Here is an 18,910-nt window from a genome sequence, read left to right on the forward strand (position 1 = left end):
ATTATCAGGGAAATGCAAATCAAAACCACAATGAAGTATCATATAACACCTGTTAGAATGGCTATTATCAAAAAGACAAAAAACAGCAAGTGTTGGAGAGGATATGAAGAAAAGGGAACCCTTGTGCTGTGTTGGTGGATGTAAATTGGTGCAGCCACTAGGGAAAATAATATGAGTGTTTCTTAAAAAACTAAAAATAGAACTACCATATGATCTAGATATTCCACATCTAGGTATTTATCTGAAGAAAATAAAAACACTACTTAAAATATATGCACCCATATGTTCCTTGCAGCATTAGTTATAATAGCCAAGATATGAAAACACCCCTAAGTGTCCATTGATGCATGAATGGATAATATATTATATTTATATATATATATATATATATATATATATATATATATATATATATATATATATATATATATATATAAAATACTCAGCCATAAAGGAAGTCTTGCATTTGCAACAAGGGTATTATGCTAAGTGAAATAAGTCAGAGAAAGACAAATGCCATGTTACTTCACTTATATGTGGAATCTGAAAACAAACAAACAAACAAAATAATACAAAACTAAACTCATAGATACAGAAAACAGATTGGTGATTACTAGAGGGGAAGAATGTCAAAGGGTGGACAAACAGGTGAAGTGGGTCAAGAGGTATGAACTTCCAACTATAAAATAAATAAGTCATGGGGATATAATGTACAGCATTGTGACTATAGGAAGTAATACTGCACTGCATGTTTAAAAGTGGCTAAGGGAGTATATCTTTTTTTTTTTTTAAGATTTTATTTATTTATTTGACAGAGAGAGACAAAGTGAGAGAGGGAACACAAGCAGGGGTAGTGGGAGAGGGAGAAGCAGGCTTCCCGCTGAGCAAGGAGCCTGATGGGGGACTCGATCCCAGGACCCTGGGATCATGACCTGAGCCAAAGGCAGACGCGTAACGACTGAGCCACCCAGGCGCCCATGGGAGTATATCTTAAAAGTTATCATCACAAGAAAAAAATGTAACTATATGGTGACAGATGATAACTAGACTTATTTGGGTTATCATTTTGCAGTATATACAAGTATCAGATTACTATGTTGAATGTCTGAAACTAATATAATGTCATCTGCCAATATTACTTCAAGATGATAAATGATAGGTAGATAGAAAGAATCTGGAATTTATATTTAGCATATCTTGTTTCTTGGCTAACATTTCAGTTCCTGGATTTTTTTTCCAAGTACAACATATATCTTTAAAGAATAAAATACAATTTCTTAGTTTTAGAATAAAGAGATTTTGGGAAAGCTGAATGAAAAAGTTTAAGGGAAAGATCTGTAGTGACTTCCCATTTTACAATATTTATGGTTTTCTTTATGTAACAAAATGGACTTAACATCATCTGCATTTTAGTTTGAGTCATAGTAAATTAATATCAGATAGAAAATATATTTTTGTTGTTTAATACAATATCTTTATACATTCCCTCTACTGAAAATATATTTATGTTAACATAGTTTTTAAATTTCTATTCATCTTGTTAAATGCTTTCATACTAGTCTCTTATACTTTTTACCTGAAGATATGTTATAGGTCTGCAAAGGTTGTACTAAATAATGTTCTATTAATGGGTGAGTTATTTTTCCTTTATCAGATGGTAAAATTAAAATGTATGCTGTTTCATTTGTATTATAAAACTTAAAACATTTCCCTAAAGAGAATTTAAATAATATAAAATAGCAAAGTATGGAAGTTAAAAGTTATGCTAGATCATATGGCCCAAGTGAAAATGCTGTGGACATTTCAGGGGCTTTGGACAGTTTGACTTTTAAATTCAGGTAGTAGGGCTTCCTGCTATGTTCAGGATATTCTCCGGCTTCACCCCTGACCAATAGGGGATGAGTCAAACTGTTCAAAATAAAGCGGCTTCTAGGTAACTAAACACTCTTTAACCAACCAATCAAAGATTGCTTCCGGGGCCTGCTTGATGGTAGAGATTGGACTCCATCTGTCCAACCTGGACTTCCAAGCTATTGTAAAAGTTTATTTGTCAAGATAGGAGAATGGAACATGTTAAATAATTGATTAGCTTTCACTGTTTGGACATATGGCATGTGACTCTTCATTTGTATTCTTGCCTGAGTCCTGCAGATATCAGAGTTGATCCTGCTTTGGAGGTATCTTTCTGTGTTAGTAAATACACAAAACATACAAATGGAAAATAGTTTCTCTGTGATGATATATACCTGCATACTGATCTATGCATTATATAAAACCTTTAATACCCTGATGTTTTACACATAATCTTAGATTTATTATACTATGCAAGTTTTCTGTCAATTCCTGTTTATGTATCTACTTACTCACAAGGCCACAATGGAAGTAATCATTGTTCATCAACATAACTCTACCAGGGCGCCTGGGTGGCTCAGTTGGTTAAGCGACTGCTTTCGGCTCAGGTCATGATCCTGGAGTCTCTGGATCGAGTCCCGCATCGGGCTCCCTGCTCGGCAGGGAGCCTGCTTCTCCCTCTGACCCTCCCCCCTCTCATGTGCTCTCTCTCTCTCATTCTCTCTGTCTCAAATAAATAAATAAAAATCTTTAAAAAAATAAAAAATTAAAAAAAAAACATAACTCTACCAAATTAACTCCCTTTCCTATATTATCCTCCTTTACTATCAGTTGGCTATAATGTTTTCAGTCACCTGTCGCATTTCCCATGGTTAGTTTTCTAGCACTACCTATATTTATTTGATCACTCTGTTGTACGTCTTCTTCAAAACTTAGTTGGATTTATCTCTTTACCACGCCACCCTGCTGAGAATCATTCACTGCAGTCTAATTTCTGCTGTGTTTCTTGGTTGATTCTCCTGACGCAATCTCCTCTTCCTCCAGCAGTGCATCTGTCCAGGTATCTGCCAAACTCTTTGAAAATAGAGTTCTCATCTTTTCCTTTGGGGCTTCGCTGTAGTCAGAGTTCTTTCCTTTCTCACCAAACTGCTGCCACTCCATCCTCTGACTAGTCCATCAGTGTTATTACCTCCTTCCCGTTCTTCAGGAAACATCCATGAAAGAAAATAAACAACCCTCTTCAACACCATGCTATACCTTGTGACTTCTTATTATCAAGTCTTTAATTAAACAGCCCAAGCATATTCCGATATTGTGTATTATGTAAAAAGAGGAGCTCTGAATTATAATTCTGTTGCTTCATCATTTAGTCGCTGGATCACTTTGAGCCAATTACTCAAATTCACTATGTCTCAAGGCATGATTTTTCTTTTTGTTCAAATCTGTGGATTTTTATCATTTCTTGAATGCCAATCAGTGACTTTTTGAATTAGTGAAGTACAATTATTATTGTCAAAGATTTTATTTATTTATTTGAGAGAGAAAACACAAGTGAGGGGAGGTGCAGAGGAAGAGGGAGAAGCACCCTCCCTGCTGAGCAGGGAGCCAACTTGGGGCTCATGGGGCCTGATCAGGGATCCTGACCTGAGCCAAAGGCAGATGCTTAACCAACTGAGCCACCCAGGCATCCCAGATAGTCCAATATCATTGAGAAGAATATAGACAGAGACTGACACTGAGAAAAAGAAACCTGAGTTCTAATTTATAATATATTCACACCAACTTACACTATATTAGCCTTAATAAGCATGACCTTAGAAGTTGACAAAAATAAAATCCATGTGTGTATACTAATTTAGGAAGGTCTGTAACATATATAATCACATTAGTTAGGACATTAATTCCTTTTTAAAGTTAAGGACACTTTTTGCACATTCAAATATTTTCAAAATTTTTTACAATTAATATAAGGCAGATCTAGTTTTATATCCTATCTTCTCTCCCCAATTTTAATAACATTACTTCTATATATTCATTCAAAAAGGTTTTTATCCTTGTGCTTTCTATATACTTACCAAAATGAAAAGTATTTAACTTAGATGAGCACTATGTGCACTTTTATTCATTCAGTAATATGTGTTAAATACTTACCATGAAAGGTTTAAAGTATTAGGATACAGCAGTGAAAAAAAGTCAAAATGCTTCTTATAATTTAACTTATATTTTAGTAGGCTGTAGGCAAACAATATGTTAATAGATGCTAAGTGCTATGAAGAATATAAGCCAGGCTTTGTACATAAAAAGTGATGCATCAGGATGTGGATCTATTTATATAGAATCTGGGAAGCCTCCTTGAATAAATTGATATATGAGCAAAGATGTAATTTAAGTGAGGAAATGAGTCATATCCAAAATTAAGGGACAACATTTGGAAGAGGGAATATCCAGTACAAAGGCACAGATGTAGGAATATCTGTGCAGTGTTCAAAACTCATCAGTCATTGTGGCTGGAACACAGTAAGAAAGGCCGGAAAGATGCAAAAGTTGTCGAGGATAGAGAATTCCAAGGACAGATTGGGTAAGACCTCAAAGGTCCTGATAACGACCTTGGATTTGGATTACAAAGATCCTTGTAAAATAGAAAGTCATTGGAGGGCATTGAACAAATATGACGTACATTTGAAAAGTATTGCTCTAGTTTCTGAGTGATGAATACAGTATAAGAAAACAAGTGTGAAAACAAGAATTGGTAGGAGGCTAGCATAATAATCCAAATAGAAGTTGAAGATATTATGTGCCTGGATCATGTTGCTGGATATGGTAAAATTTTGAATCTATTTTGAAGACTAAGCCACAAGGGCATAATAGAATGGATGTAGTAATGCAATAAATAAAGTATCAAAGATAACTCCACAATTTAATGTGATTCATGATATGGGAAACACTGAGGGCAGAGGTATTGGTATAGGGGAGGAAATCAAAAATTATATTTGGGAAATGTTGAGATGTCAATTCATACAAGTAATCCAACCAGGCATATCTGGTAGTCAGTTGGATATGCATGTCTGAATTTAGGGAAAATATTCAGGTTAGAAACTAAAAGATGAAAATTGCAAGAATATAGATCGTATTGAAGGCCACAGTATAGGATAAAATCACCTGGGGATAAATACAAAGAAGATAAAGGGCCCAAAGGCTAAGTCCTGGGGCATTTTACATTCAGAACTAGTAAAAAGTGAGATTTGAGAAAGATTCTGTCCTTGACCAAACTTTAGTCAGGCCCCCACAGTGTCCTTGGTTTTTCCACCCTAGTCTTCACAAGAATCCTGCCAAGTCAATTTAATGGGAATACTTCCATCTTTGATATCTGATCAAGGTCTTCATCCCCCAACTATGATGTATAAGTCCTTGACCTGCCTTCATTAAGAATTGTGTTAAGTCAGTTTTGCAAGAATCTCTCTAACTTGAAGTCTCCTTTTAGTAATTTCTATCCACTGAACCCTCTCATTCTGCCCTTTGTCTACAAATCCCCACCTGCCTTGGCTGTATTCAGAGTTGAGCACCATCTCCTTCCCGTAGTGTATTTACCTCTATTGCAATAGTTGTGAATCAAATCTTCCTTACCATTTTAACAAGTTCAGAATATTTTTTTTTAACAGACCCAGCAAAACAACCTAAAATGAAACAATCTACAAAATTAGACAGAACTCAGAGAGAGTGAGGCTCAGGAGAGTGATGTTCTGGAAATTAAATAAAGAAAACACTTCAGAAAATAAGGTGTGATTGATTTGTGTTATGTGGTGCTATTAGAATAAGGGAATGACTGAGACCTACTGGGATATGAAGTTATTGGTGACCTTAAACAGACCCTGACCTTCAGGAATGGGGATAAAATATTTGGAATTTCCAGGGAAAATGATAAAAGATGAACTGGAGGCAGAATTTAGGAGTTTTATCTAATATTGGAAGAGATACAGTCTTGTATGTGGAGTGGAATGTTGGATTAAAGAAGTATTTAGCTTGGGGTGCCTTAACTTAACCACTCAGTCGGTTAAGCATCCAGCTTTTGATTTCAGGCTCTGTACTGGGCGTGGAGTCTGCTTATGATTCTCTCTCTCCTTCTCCCTCTGCCCTCCCACCACCCAACTTGTGCTCTCTGTCTAAGAAAAATAATAATAATAATAGAAAGTTTTTATAAAAAGGAAGTGTTTGGCTTGTTTTGAGATAGAACATAGTATTACAGAATACTTTCTTGTCTCTGGTAGTGATTCTGTAGGAACTAAATAAAATAATGGTGATGGAAATATGGCAGACTGTTACAAGAGTAGAAAGTTTGAGTAGGAGAGAGGTTATAGGATCCCATGCATAAGGAACAGGTAGGCTTTGGACTTAGAGAAGAGCATGACAGTTTCTTCCATTTTGCTAGAAAGCAAGGCAGAGAAATACACACACACATATGTATGTACAAGCAGGGAGTGTTAGATGGGGTGTTGGGAGAATGTATAACTTATTCAAAGTGCTTCCTATTTTCTAGAAAATAAAGAGAGAAGTTATCAGCTAAGAAGGAGACAAGTACATTAGAAGTTTGACAAGAGAAAAGGTGTTGATTTCTCTGCTTTGTGAGAAGAAGCAGGAATTGATTAGAGAAATCTAGTTGGATCCCAGGTAGCACTAATGGTCCACTTCAGGGAGATGCTTATGAATTGAAAGGAAGAACAGTTACTGTGATTCTGTCTTTTTCAATAACCAAATTTAGTTTTCCAGGTGCAGATGCAGAGTGGCAGGGGTGTTGGATAAAGTGAGAATCTGGAGTTTTGTCAATAAAGTGTGATGGAGGGACAAAGGAACAAGGAAACTGAGGACTCAGAAAGACCTTGTACTTAACAGCTGAAATGTAGATATTCTAACTTCATATCTCCCAAATAATCTGAGAACCAGTATCCTTCTTAAAAATGGAAAAGAATAGTTCTATCAATTATTCATAAAATGGAAAAATGAAAAGTGAAAGAGTAAAAATTTTAAAGTATCAGTAATAGAAGTGCAACCAAATTAGGAAACCAGTAGTCTCCTATGACCTTCATAGTTCATGATTCTTTTAAGCCAATTACATAAGATAAAAACTTCAGAATCTTATACCCAGATCTTTAAGGTGTTTGCTTATAAAATAAGGATCCGGGGCACCTGGGTGGCTCAGTCGTTAAGCGGCTGCCTTCAGCTCAGGTCATGATCCCAGGGTCCTGGGATCGAGCCCTGCATCGGGCTCCCTGCTCCACGGGAAGCCTGCTTCTCCCTCTCCCACTCCCCCTGCTTGTGTTCCCTCTCTAGCTGTCTCTCTCTCTCTCTCTCTCTGTCAAATAAATAAAATAAAATCTTTAAAAAAAAAAAAAAAAGGTCATTGGGGTGGGCCCCAATCCAACAGGGCTTGTGTACTTACAAGAGAAGGAAATCTGGATACAGACATGCATAAAAGGAGGATTTAAAGTGGGTTAGGGAGAGACAACTATCTATCAAGGAGAGAGGCCTGGAACACTATTCCTTCACAGCCCTCTGAGGTTCTGAGAAGGAACAAACCTTGCTGACACCTTGATTTTGGACTTCCAGTCTCCAGAATTGTGAGACAATACATTTCTGTTGTGTAAGCCTTCCAGGTTATAGTCCTTTGTTATGGCAACCCTAGCATATTCACATAGGACCCATTTAATTTTCAGTTGAAAATTGTGTTCCTCTCCATGGTGTGTATAATTCGAAGTATTCTGTAGAATCACATGCCTTTTATTTATTTATGTATTTATTTATTTTTTTATTATTATTTTTATTTTTTTTAAGATTTACTTATTTATTTGAGAGAGAGAGAGCACATGAGAGGGGGGAGGGTCAGAGGGAGAAGCAGACTCCCTGCCGAGCAGGGAGCCCGATGCCGGACTCGATCCAGGGACTCCGGGATCATGACCTGAGCCGAAGGCAGTTGCTTAACCAACTGAGCCACCCAGGCATCCGAATCACATGCCTTTTAGAGTAGTGAGTTTACGTACTTGTTTGGGCTGATGACAGTTGTCCTACCTGCTCACCCTCAAAAACTTTGATTCCATTGGTTTGAATTGGGGTCCAAGGACGAGTACATTTATAAAGTACTTCAGGTAACTGTAATCCTCAGGCAAGTTAGGGAAATTGTAATTTACTGAAAGTTGTATCAATAAAGTAAACAGTTATAAAAATTTCAGGTGTGTGAAAGAAAAAAGAACTGGTATATTACATGATAAATTTCTAATTACTTCCAATATGTTAAACATTGTAAACATTTTACTACTTTGGAGAAGATGTAAGAGCATGCATATCTGTATCCATACCTAAAATTCTATCATATATATATGAGGCCATATATCTATATCTGTATTTATTTATTTAAGATATATATTGGACACGGGGCACCTGGGTGGCTCAGTCGGTTAAGCGGCTGCCTTCGGCTCAGGTCATGATCCCAGGGTCCTGGGATCGAGTCCCACATTGGGCTCCCTGCTCAGTGGAGAGTCTGCTTCTCCCTCTCCGTCTGCCTGCCTCTCTGCTTACTGTGCTCTCTCTCTATCTGTCAAATAAATAAATAAAATCTAAAAAATAAAACAGGGGGAAAAGTTTAAAAAAAAAAAAGATGTATATTGGACACAATGTTTCATTATAAATTTTACATTAAAGGAGGAATTGTGATAAAAAGGTTTTATTGTTTCAAAACTATATACACAATGCTAAAGACATCATTGGTATCCTCAATGAAAGTATTAAAAATTGGAATACAAATGCCCTTATAAACATCTTATTAAAAGTGAAATAAGTTTCATTTTCATAAAGGAGGTGGGTAAGTCAGTAATGATAACAATTGGGATTTCTTACTGTGCTTTCCATATGCTGAATATTATATTTGGAGAATGAATTACATGCAAATTGAAGCACAAAAATATTTCATATATTTAACTCTGTTAGGCGGTTTATCAAGAATATATTTGGAAGCCCCACTATTAAACATACGATTTTGAATGATGCACATGAACATGTGATTAATAACCATATGTCACAAGTCATTAAAGTGAGAAATTTAAAGATTAGTTGGAGATTTATTACTATATTGAGTACTCTCTTTATGAAAGCATAGTTATATAGTTACAAAATCACAAAGGTCCAATATGCCAAAGAGGCCAAAGGGGATAGCCAAAGTAATCATTTACTTTAGCTCTTTGAATAGGCATGTATTTCCCAGCAATTCAAAAGAACCAAAGGCTGGGGTGCCTGGGTGAATCAGTAGGTTGAGCATCCTCCAGCTCTCTTGGTTTCAGCTCAGGTCCTGATCTCAGGGTCTTGAGATCAAGCCCCATGTCAGGCTCCACACTCAACATGGAGTGTGCTTGAGATTCTTTCCTCCTCTTTCTCCCTCCCCTTCTGCTCCTCCCCCTACACTCATGCTTCTGTCTCTCTCCCAAATAAATAAATAAATAAATAAATAAAATCTTCAGAAGAACCAAAGGCTTTTTCTCTGTGAGATTCTTTGGGTACAGAAGATGAATTTTTCCCCAAAGCATTACAGACCTTACTAAACAAAAACAAAACAAAATAAAATCCCTGAGGTTGTTTAGGGGAAAATAGTCATAATCCCATTAATAATTTGTAAAGATTAACTTGGCTGTCTTTTACATGTCCTTTGGACAGCAGGCGCAGGGGAAAACTAGTTACAAATATGAGTTATATATTTAATCAGTAGGCATTATAATAATGAGAGAGGAAGTAGGATGAGAACTCACGGTATCTGATCAGAAGTAATATCTGAGAAAGGAGAAGTGAATGAGCCATGGGGACCATGTCACAGGGGGATTGTTTTCAGACCAGGGACTTTAACAACACAGGCCCTCCCTGAACATGCTAGGCAGCTGGTACAGGAGTATAAATGGAGCTCTACATACTATCTCTCTCAATATTTACAACTTTAACATTTAAATACAAGCTGGCCTGTCAAGGCCTTCCCCCCACCCCAATCCATTTTCACCTCAAACCAGTTTGAGCCAGAGGACATGGATCTGCAGCAACTGGGAATTGAAGGGTCTTGAACCTGGGACAGGATATCCCATCAAGCTCCTCAGGGGGCTTCTGCATGTCTCATTTTTCCCACTCAAGTTTTCCAAGCCATTAAATGTGTCTCTAATATGAGACAACATTAGTAGAGGTGAGGAAGTAAGAGTGACTCTACATCCACTTTGGGGATTTGGGGAAGCTGAATTGAAACCAAAGCCTCCTCTCTTTTTCTGGCTTACCAGTTCAGAGACCATGATTTTCTCCTCGCTGCCCTCCCTCCTACACACACACACACACACACACACACACACACACACACACACACACACACACACACAGAGGCACGCCTGAACAAAGGTACAGAGTCTCACATATTCTCCCACATTTACATTCATGCTCAGCCATACACCCTCACACATACACAAATCCACGCATAATCATACTCTCATTTGCTCCCAAACTCACCTACACACAATCATAAAACTCTCACACTCACAATCTCACTCACATTCACTCATATCCTTGTACATCCACATCCACGCACACACACACACACAGCGTCTATCACTCACCTTCTCTCCCACACCCATACACGTTGCCACAAGCTCCGTCATACTTTGTCAAACAGGCTCATACACTTACACAAACACACACAGTCACACATATCACTTTTTTGCTATCTCAGACTTATATCCTTTACTCTGCTCATCTCAGTTCAGGTTTGGGGTGACCATCTTCCCATGATCCCCATGTGCTCATTGCCTTACTGAATTTTTAAGAACTAAAAAACAAAAACAAAAAAAAAACCCTCACATATTCAAAAAGGAAAAAAAAAAAAAAAAGGAAACACTGTGTTTCAATTGTTTGTGATCTGGGATTTTCTAAAGCATAGGGCTTGGGGAGAGGGGTTATCGACCTCTGGCCAAGGTATGCAGATGGAAAAGCTTCCAGGTCCTAAAGCAAGAGAGCTTCCTCGGCGCTGCCTGTGGAGGTGGCAGCTATCTTACTGGGCATCATGGCTGCACTCAGACCTCTGGTGAAGCCCAAATCGTTAAAAAGAGGACCAAGAAGTTCATCCGGCACCAGTCAGACCACTATGGCAAAATTAAGCGCAACTGGCGGAAACCTAGAGGCATTGACAATAGGGTGCGCAGAAGATTCAAGGGCCAGATCTTGATGCCCAACATTGGTTATGGGAGCAACGAGAAAACAAAACACATGTTGCCAAGTGGCTTCCGGAAGTTCCTAGTCCACAACGTCAAGGAGCTTGAAGTGCTGCTGATGTGCAACAAATCTTACTGTGCAGAGATTGCTCACAATGTCTCCTCCAAGAACTGCAAAGCTATTGTGGAAAGAGCAGCCCAGCTGGCAATCAGAGTCACCAATCCCAATGCCAGGCTGTGCAGCGAAGAAAATGAATAGACAACTTGTTGTGCACGTCATATTTGTGTTAATAAAACCATAAAACTACAAAAAATAAATGAATAAAAAAATAAAGCAAGAGAAAGCTTTGGCTGATTGGAGAAAAAAATAAGGTGGCCAGTTGAAAAGAGTTAATTTAGTCAAAATAAGAATTAAAACTGTGATCTAAATTGTGGCAAGAAGGCAAATTGTGTGAAGTCCTGTGAGCTACAATAAGGAATCTGAATTTTATGATGATGGCAGTTAGACGTTGCTGGTGGGTTTTAGTAAGAGAATGAATTAATCTAGTCTGCATCATGAAAAGCATAAATTCCAGTGTCCATATGTGGTTGCAGAGAGAGTTAATGGACTATTACAATTTAGGCATAAGTAATTGTGTTTTGGGATTATGTTGATAGTAAAGGTTCATGGTCAGCAATGGATGCATTTGTAGTATATATACTACGAATATATATACTTGTAAATTAAATCAGGAATGAAGAATGACTTATAGACTTTTCACATGATGCACCAAGTACATGATCATGCCATTTACTGAGATGTGATAATGGTATTGGAAATAATTATGGGAGAAATAAGTCTGGAGTTCTGCTGTGACATGATTATTTGGAATATCTGTGAGACATCTAAATTGGAAACATAAAATAACTATTTGGATATTTGATCCAGGGTTTAGGTCAAGGCTGGAAATATAATTGGAAGACAAACATAGAGAACTGTGTCTTGTAAAAAGAAAGAGTCTTGTCACAGAGCAGAAATAGAATAAATTTCACTAACATGAAGGGAAAGAAGTTTAAATTAATGGCAACTGCTATAAAAAGTTAAGGAGGATAAAAGCCCTCCAAAATGAAATGAAAAATACATTTAAATACTTAGGAAAATATTTGAATTTTAATGTAATAGAATTTTGTTGCATAATCATTGCCATGGACTGAATGTTTGCATCCTCCCCAAAATTCCTATGTGGAATCCATAACTCCTGATATAATGGTATTGCAGGTAGAACCTCTGGGACATGTTAGGTTTAAATCCGATTATGAGGTTGGTTCCTTCAGGATGAGATTAGTGCCTTTATAACAAGAGGAAGAGAATGAGGGCTCACTCATTCCAAGGAAAGGCCATCTGAGGGCACAGCAAGAAGGTAGCTATCTCCAAGCTAGAAAGAGGGCCTTCACCAGGAGCCCAGCCTTTCAGTTGGACTTTAGCATCCAGAGCTGTGAGAAATAAATGTCTCTTGTTTCAGCCACCCAGTCTATGTCATTTTGTAATAGCAGCCCCAGTTGACTAAGACACACATGGAAGAAAGTTAAAGATTAAAATAGGAACATTTAGGGGGAATTAGTGAGTGTATTTTTTTTTTTTTTCCTAAAGGGTATGTATTCTGAATTGGTTTTAAAAAAATTATCTGCCTTGGGGCACCTGGGTGGCTCAGTAGGTTAAGCATCTGACTCTTGGTTTTGGCTCAGGTCATGATCTCATGCTCAGTGTGGAGTCTTCTTAAGATTCTTTCCCTTTCCCCCTCTCTCTCCCTCCCCCTCTGCTCTCTCTCTAAAATAAATAGAACCTTTAAAAAAATTATCTGCCATTTTTATTATTACCATAAAATTATACCTACTTTGAAATTATTAAAATTAAACAGTAGAAGGGGTAACATTAAATGTATCTAGTAAGTTAATTTATTAACATATTAATAAATAATCCAATTAGATGATTTACAATTCAATAGCTTTGCTTTTAAGAACTTTATGCAAATATTCTCAAAACTTCATTTGTAGTTTAGATGGGGGTAAGGTAGCTTTCCTGTATTTCTCATCCAACTTTATATATACATAGATAGAATATGTATATATGTTGTACATATATATATAGGCATAGTGCATATATGTACATATATATGTATGTATGTTTTTACTTTGGTTTAACCACTCTTTCACCCATTTATTCAACAAATATTTTTGAATAATTACACACCAGGCACTTTGCTGGTACTAGATATTATTATGTATTTTCTTTTTTTTTTTTAAAGATTTTATTTATTTATTTAACAGAGAGAGATACAGCAAGAGAGGGAACACAAGCAGGGGGAGTGGGAGAGAGAGAAGCAGGCTCCCCGCAGAGCAGGGAGCCCAATGTGGGACTCGATCCCAGGACCCTGGGATCATGACCTGAGCCGAAGGCAGACGCTTAACCGACTGAGCCACCCAGGTGCCCTGTATTTTCTGTAAACATTATTATTTAGAATCCATCCAATACTCTACTGGGTATTTATATATATATTGCTTATATAACTTAACCTCATATTGTAAAACATTTTTGTATCTATAGTACTACTATGAATACATTTGTATTTTTGGAACATTTTACATTTAGTATCATTTTCATTGAATAGTTGCTCAAAAAGGAATTAAGAAATTGATCATGAGTATTTCGGGCTCTGTGTGAACATTGTCAAAATGCTATTCAGAAGCACTGTGCCATTTACATACACATATAAGTAATTATGGAGGGATCTGTTACAGTTGCATGTTGCTGACATTGTTTAATATATTTTGCTAATTAGATTTGTGAAACAGATACTCTTCATTGTTTTGTCTCATGTTTCTCTACTTTTAGTTTAAACAATTTTCTTGATTTATTCCTAACTGTACTTATCTTTTGGTAAATTCTATGTTTGTGGTCTGCCTGGTTCATTTACTAGAATCATAGCTGTTTTCTTCTTATTTTGTTTCTTCACTTAATCATGTATCATTCTCTTGGCATTTCTACTGAAACAAATTTCCCACCATAGATTCTGGTCATGAGTTTCAGTCTTTTCAATCTTTCTTGCTAATTCCCCAATTAATTACATTAACAGTAATTATACAGAGTGAGTTTGTTCTTTTCTGCTTTGGTGGACACTCACCTCATAGTAATTTTTTTCATTTTTTTCTTGTACTTCATAGTTTGTCTGAAGAATGTGCTGTGTCTTCTCTAGTGGTTTTGCAGGTGCCCTGTGTTTATAAACGTTCCTATGGACAGATTTTGTTTTTAATTCTTCTAGAATCCAATGGATGATCCCGGTTCTAGTTCAATTTTTTTATGTTAATGTCTCCTGAGACTCCATTTTTCACAGGGGCAGGTAGCACCTGATTTTTTCTTCAGTGACTATTTTCCCACCTTTGGCTCAGGGATTATTTTTCTAGCTGCAGTTTAAAACACTGAAAGTCTCTGTCTTCTTAACTCAGGCTTGTGCAGAAAGCCCACTTTCAACAACCTTCCGAATGACGGGCATAGCCTTATATCCCAGAGTTCTGCAAGCATTCAACATTGGCTCTTATGGTGTGTACCTATTTCTGATTTTAACTCCTCTCCTTTCCCCTCTCATGTCTCTGGCTTTGATTCCCTCTCTGTTTCTGATGACTGGTTTGTGATTTTTGTATTTCACTCAAATACATGTTTTTAATGTTTTTTGTTTTATATGTCAGACTTTTTCATGAAGGACTTTCCTATAATATCCTTAACAGATATTTTGTTGTTGTTGTTGTTCCAGAATGCTTAGTTGTTGGGGTTATTTTTGTCATTTCTGTTAGAGTCATAAGCTCTCATTTTTTAAGTGTTTGATAAATATTCTTTGTGATACATTTCAGTTTTTCAATGACACTTTGGTCTGTCTGGAATGAATAGATGTGTATGTAGTATGAGGTCATTTTTACAATGAGATAAGGTTTTGAGTTGATTTTTCCCAACTATTAAAAAATTTTAGTAGTATTTATTGAATACGCTTTCCTCACTCTTTCTTGTACTATTGATATTTTTATATAATGTTTCATAAATTTGTGTAAAAATAGAAAAATATAATGGTAAAAACTAAAAAAGCCATCAAGATAATCTCCTAGTTAACTGCAGTTGAAATAAGTACATGAATAATAAGCTATAAATAGAGGCAAAATAAATAAAGCAAAATATGAAATTTCCTATCATCTTCCACTTCATACATTCCCAAAGGTTTATATGTGTCATTTAGATTGAATTAAAAAAAATATTTTCACAAAGGCAATCATAATACATACATAATACACACACTGTTCTGCCTTACTGTGTTCACTAATATGTCTCAGAATATATATATATGTATATATATATATATGTATATTTTAGCCCTTAGATACATAAATATAGATATAGATACAGATATTTTAGACCTTAGATATATACATATATATAGATATATAGATATAGATACAGATATTTTAGACCTTAGATAGATAGATAGATAGATATAGACATATATATATAGATGTAGTTATAGATAGATGGATGATAGATAGATAGATAGATAGATAGATAGATAGATAGATAGATAGATAGATAGATTTTAGCCCTTAGAGATCATTCTTTCATTGTTTTGTTTTGTTTCTATTTTGTTTTGTTTTTTAACCTATGGATGACCCATATTTTAACTGGTTGTCCTCACTTAAACACACTTTTCTTTTTCTAGCAATAGCAAAATCATTATCCTGTACTCACTTCTTATGATCATTGGATCAAAATAAAGTATATTGAAGTATTGCTAGATATTGTCAACTGCTTTCTAAAATTAAATCAATCAATTTAAATTATCAACAAAAGATTATGGACATCCTCATTTCTTATACCCTCAGTATTACTGGATAGTATGAAATTTCTTAAATATGTCTCCTATAAGTGAAAAGTTAAAATGCCATCTTTGTTTTAATTTACATTTCTTAAAATATGAGTAATTTTTGAGTTAAATTTAGTTTTTTTATTTTTATTTTTAATGTTTTTTATTAACATATAATGTATTATTTGTTTCAGGGGTACAGGTCTGTGATTCATCAGTCTTACACAATTCAGTGCTCAACATAGTACATACCTTCCCCAATGTCCATCATCCAGCTACCCCATCCCTCCCCACCCCTCCCCTCCAGCAACCCTCAGTTTGTTTCCTGAGATTAAGAGTCTCTTATGGTTTGTCTCCCTCTCTCGTTTCGTCTTGTTTCATTTTTCCCTCCCTTCCCCTATGGTCCTCTGTCTTGTTTCTAAAATATCTCATATGAATGAGATCATATGATACTTGTCTTTCCCTCATTGACTTATTTCGCTTGGCATAATACCCTCCAGTTCCATCCACGACTTTGCAAATGGCAAGATCTCATTTTTGGTGGCTGCATAATATTCCATTGTATATATATATATATACCACATCTTCTTTATCCATTCATCTGTGATGGACATCTAGTCTCTTCCCATAGTTTGGCTATTGTGGACATTGCTGCTATAAATATTGGGGTGCATGTGCCCCTTCAGATCACTGCACTTGTATCTTCGGGGTAAATACCCACTAGTGCAATTGCTGGGTCATACGGTAGCACTATTTTCAACTTTTTGAGGAACCTCCATACTGTTTTCCAGAATGGCTGCACCACCTTGCATTCCCACCAACAGTGTAGGAAAGTTCCCCTTTCTCCACATCCTCACCAATATCTGTCATTTCCTGACTTGTAGTTTTGGCCATTCTGACTGGTGTGAGGTGGTAGTTCATTGAGGTTTTGATTTGGATTACCCTGATGCCGAGTGATGTTGAGGACTTTTTCATGTGTCTGTTGGCCATTTGGATGTCTTCTTTGGAAAAATGTCTGTTCATGTCTTCTGCCCATTTCTTGATTGGATTACTTGTTCTTTGGGTGTTGAGTTTGATGAGTTCTTCATAGATTTTGGAAACGAGCCCTTTATCTGATATGTCATTTGCAAATATCTTCTCACATTCTGTCGGTTGTCTTTTGGTTCTGTTGACTGTTTCCTTTGCTGTGCAAAAGGTTTTTATCTTGATGAAGTCCCAATAGTTCATTTTTGCCCTTGCTTCCCTTGCCTTTGGCAATGTTTCTAGGAAGAAGTTGCTGCAGCTGAGGTCGAAGAGGTTGCTGCATGTGTTCTTCTCAAGGATTTTGATGGATTCCTGTCTCACATTAGGTCTTACATCCATTTTTTGAATCTATTTTTGCATGTGGTGTAAGAGAATGGTCCAGTTTCATTCTTCTGGATGTGGCTGTCCAATTTTCCCAACACCATTTGTTGAAGAGACTGTCTTTTTTCCATTGGACATTCTTTCCTGCTTTGTAATAGATTAGTTGTCCATAGAGTTGAGGGTCCATTTCTGGGCTCTCTATTCTATTCCATTGATCTATGTGTTTGTTTTTGTGCCAATACCATACTGTCTTGATGATTACAGTTTTCTAATAGAGCTTGAAGTCCGGGATTGTGATGTCACCAGCTTTGCTTTTCTTTTTCAACATTCCTCTGGCTATTCGGGGTCTTTTCTGGTTCCATACAAATTTTAAGATTATTTGTTTCATTTCTTTGAAAAAAACTTGATGGTATTTTGATGGGGATTGCATTAAATGTGTAGATTGCTCTAGGGGGCATAGATATTTTCACAATATTTGTTCTTCCAAATCCATGAGCATGGGATGTTTTTCCATTTCTTTGTGTCTTCCTCAATTTCTTTCATGAGTATTCTATAGTTTTCTGAGTACAGATTCTTTGCCTCTTTGGTTAGATTTATTCCTAGGTATCTTATGGTTTTGGGTGCAATTGTAAATGGGATTGACTCCTTAATTTCTCTTTCTTCTGTCTTGTTGGTGTATAGGAATGCTACTGACTTCTGTGCATTGATTTTATATCCTGCCACTTTACTGAATTCCTGTATGAGTTCTAGCAGTTTTGGGGTGGAGTCTTCTGGGTTTTCCACCTAAAGTATCATAACATCTGCAAAAAGTGAGAGTTTCACTTCTTCTTTGCCAATTCAGATGCATTTTGTTTCTTTTTGTTGTCTGATTGCTGAGGCTAGGACTTCTACTACTATGTTAAACAGCAGTGGTGATCATGGATATCCCTGCAGTGTTCCTCACATTACAGGAAAAGCTCTGTTTTTCCCCATTGAGAATGATATTCACTGTGGGCTTTTTATAGATCGCTTTAATGCGATTGAGGTATGTACCCTCTATCCCTACACTGTGAAGATTTTTGATCAAGAAAGAATGCCGTACTTTGTCAAATGCTTTATCTGAATCTATTGAGAGGATCATATGGTTCTTGTTTTTTTCTTTTCTTAATGTATTGTATCACATTGATTTGCAGATGTTGAACCAACCTAGCAGCCCAGGAATAAATCCCACTTGGTCTTGGTGAATAATCCTTTTGATGTACTGTTGGATCCTATTGGCTAGTATGTTGGTGAGAATTTTTGCATCCATGTTCATCAGGGATATTGGTCTGTAATTCTCCTTTTTGATGGGGTCTTTGTCTGGTTTTGGGACCAGGGTAATGCTGTCCTCATAAAATGAGTTTAGAAGTTTTCCTTCCTTTCTCTTTTTTAGAACAGTTTCAGATGAATATGTATTAATTCTTCTTTAAATGTTTGGAGAGATCCCCTGGGAAGCCCTCTGGCCCTGCGCTCTTGTTTGTTGGGAGATTTTTTATTACTGCTTCAATTTCCTTAGAGGTTATGGGTCTGTTCAGGTTTTCTATTTCTTCCTTGTTCAGTTTTGGTAGTTTATATGTCTCTAGGAATGCATCCATTTCT

The 18,910-nt window shown here is 36.4% G+C and overlaps 1 protein-coding gene and 1 pseudogene across 1 annotated transcript in view; both read left to right on the forward strand.

Annotated features, from left to right (window-relative positions):
* Window positions 1-18,910, forward strand: part of CDH12 (cadherin 12) — a 992,169-nt gene that overhangs the window by 377,354 nt on the left and 595,905 nt on the right. The gene's annotated exons all lie outside the window — the stretch shown is intronic.
* LOC123834171 (large ribosomal subunit protein eL32-like) lies at window positions 10,916-11,394 on the forward strand (annotated as a pseudogene).

This window comes from Mirounga angustirostris, unplaced genomic scaffold (assembly GCF_029215605.1).
Source record: "Mirounga angustirostris isolate CCGP_5_RB_7025 unplaced genomic scaffold, mMirAng1.0.hap1 SCAF_7, whole genome shotgun sequence".
NCBI classification, from domain to species: Eukaryota; Metazoa; Chordata; class Mammalia; order Carnivora; family Phocidae; genus Mirounga; species Mirounga angustirostris.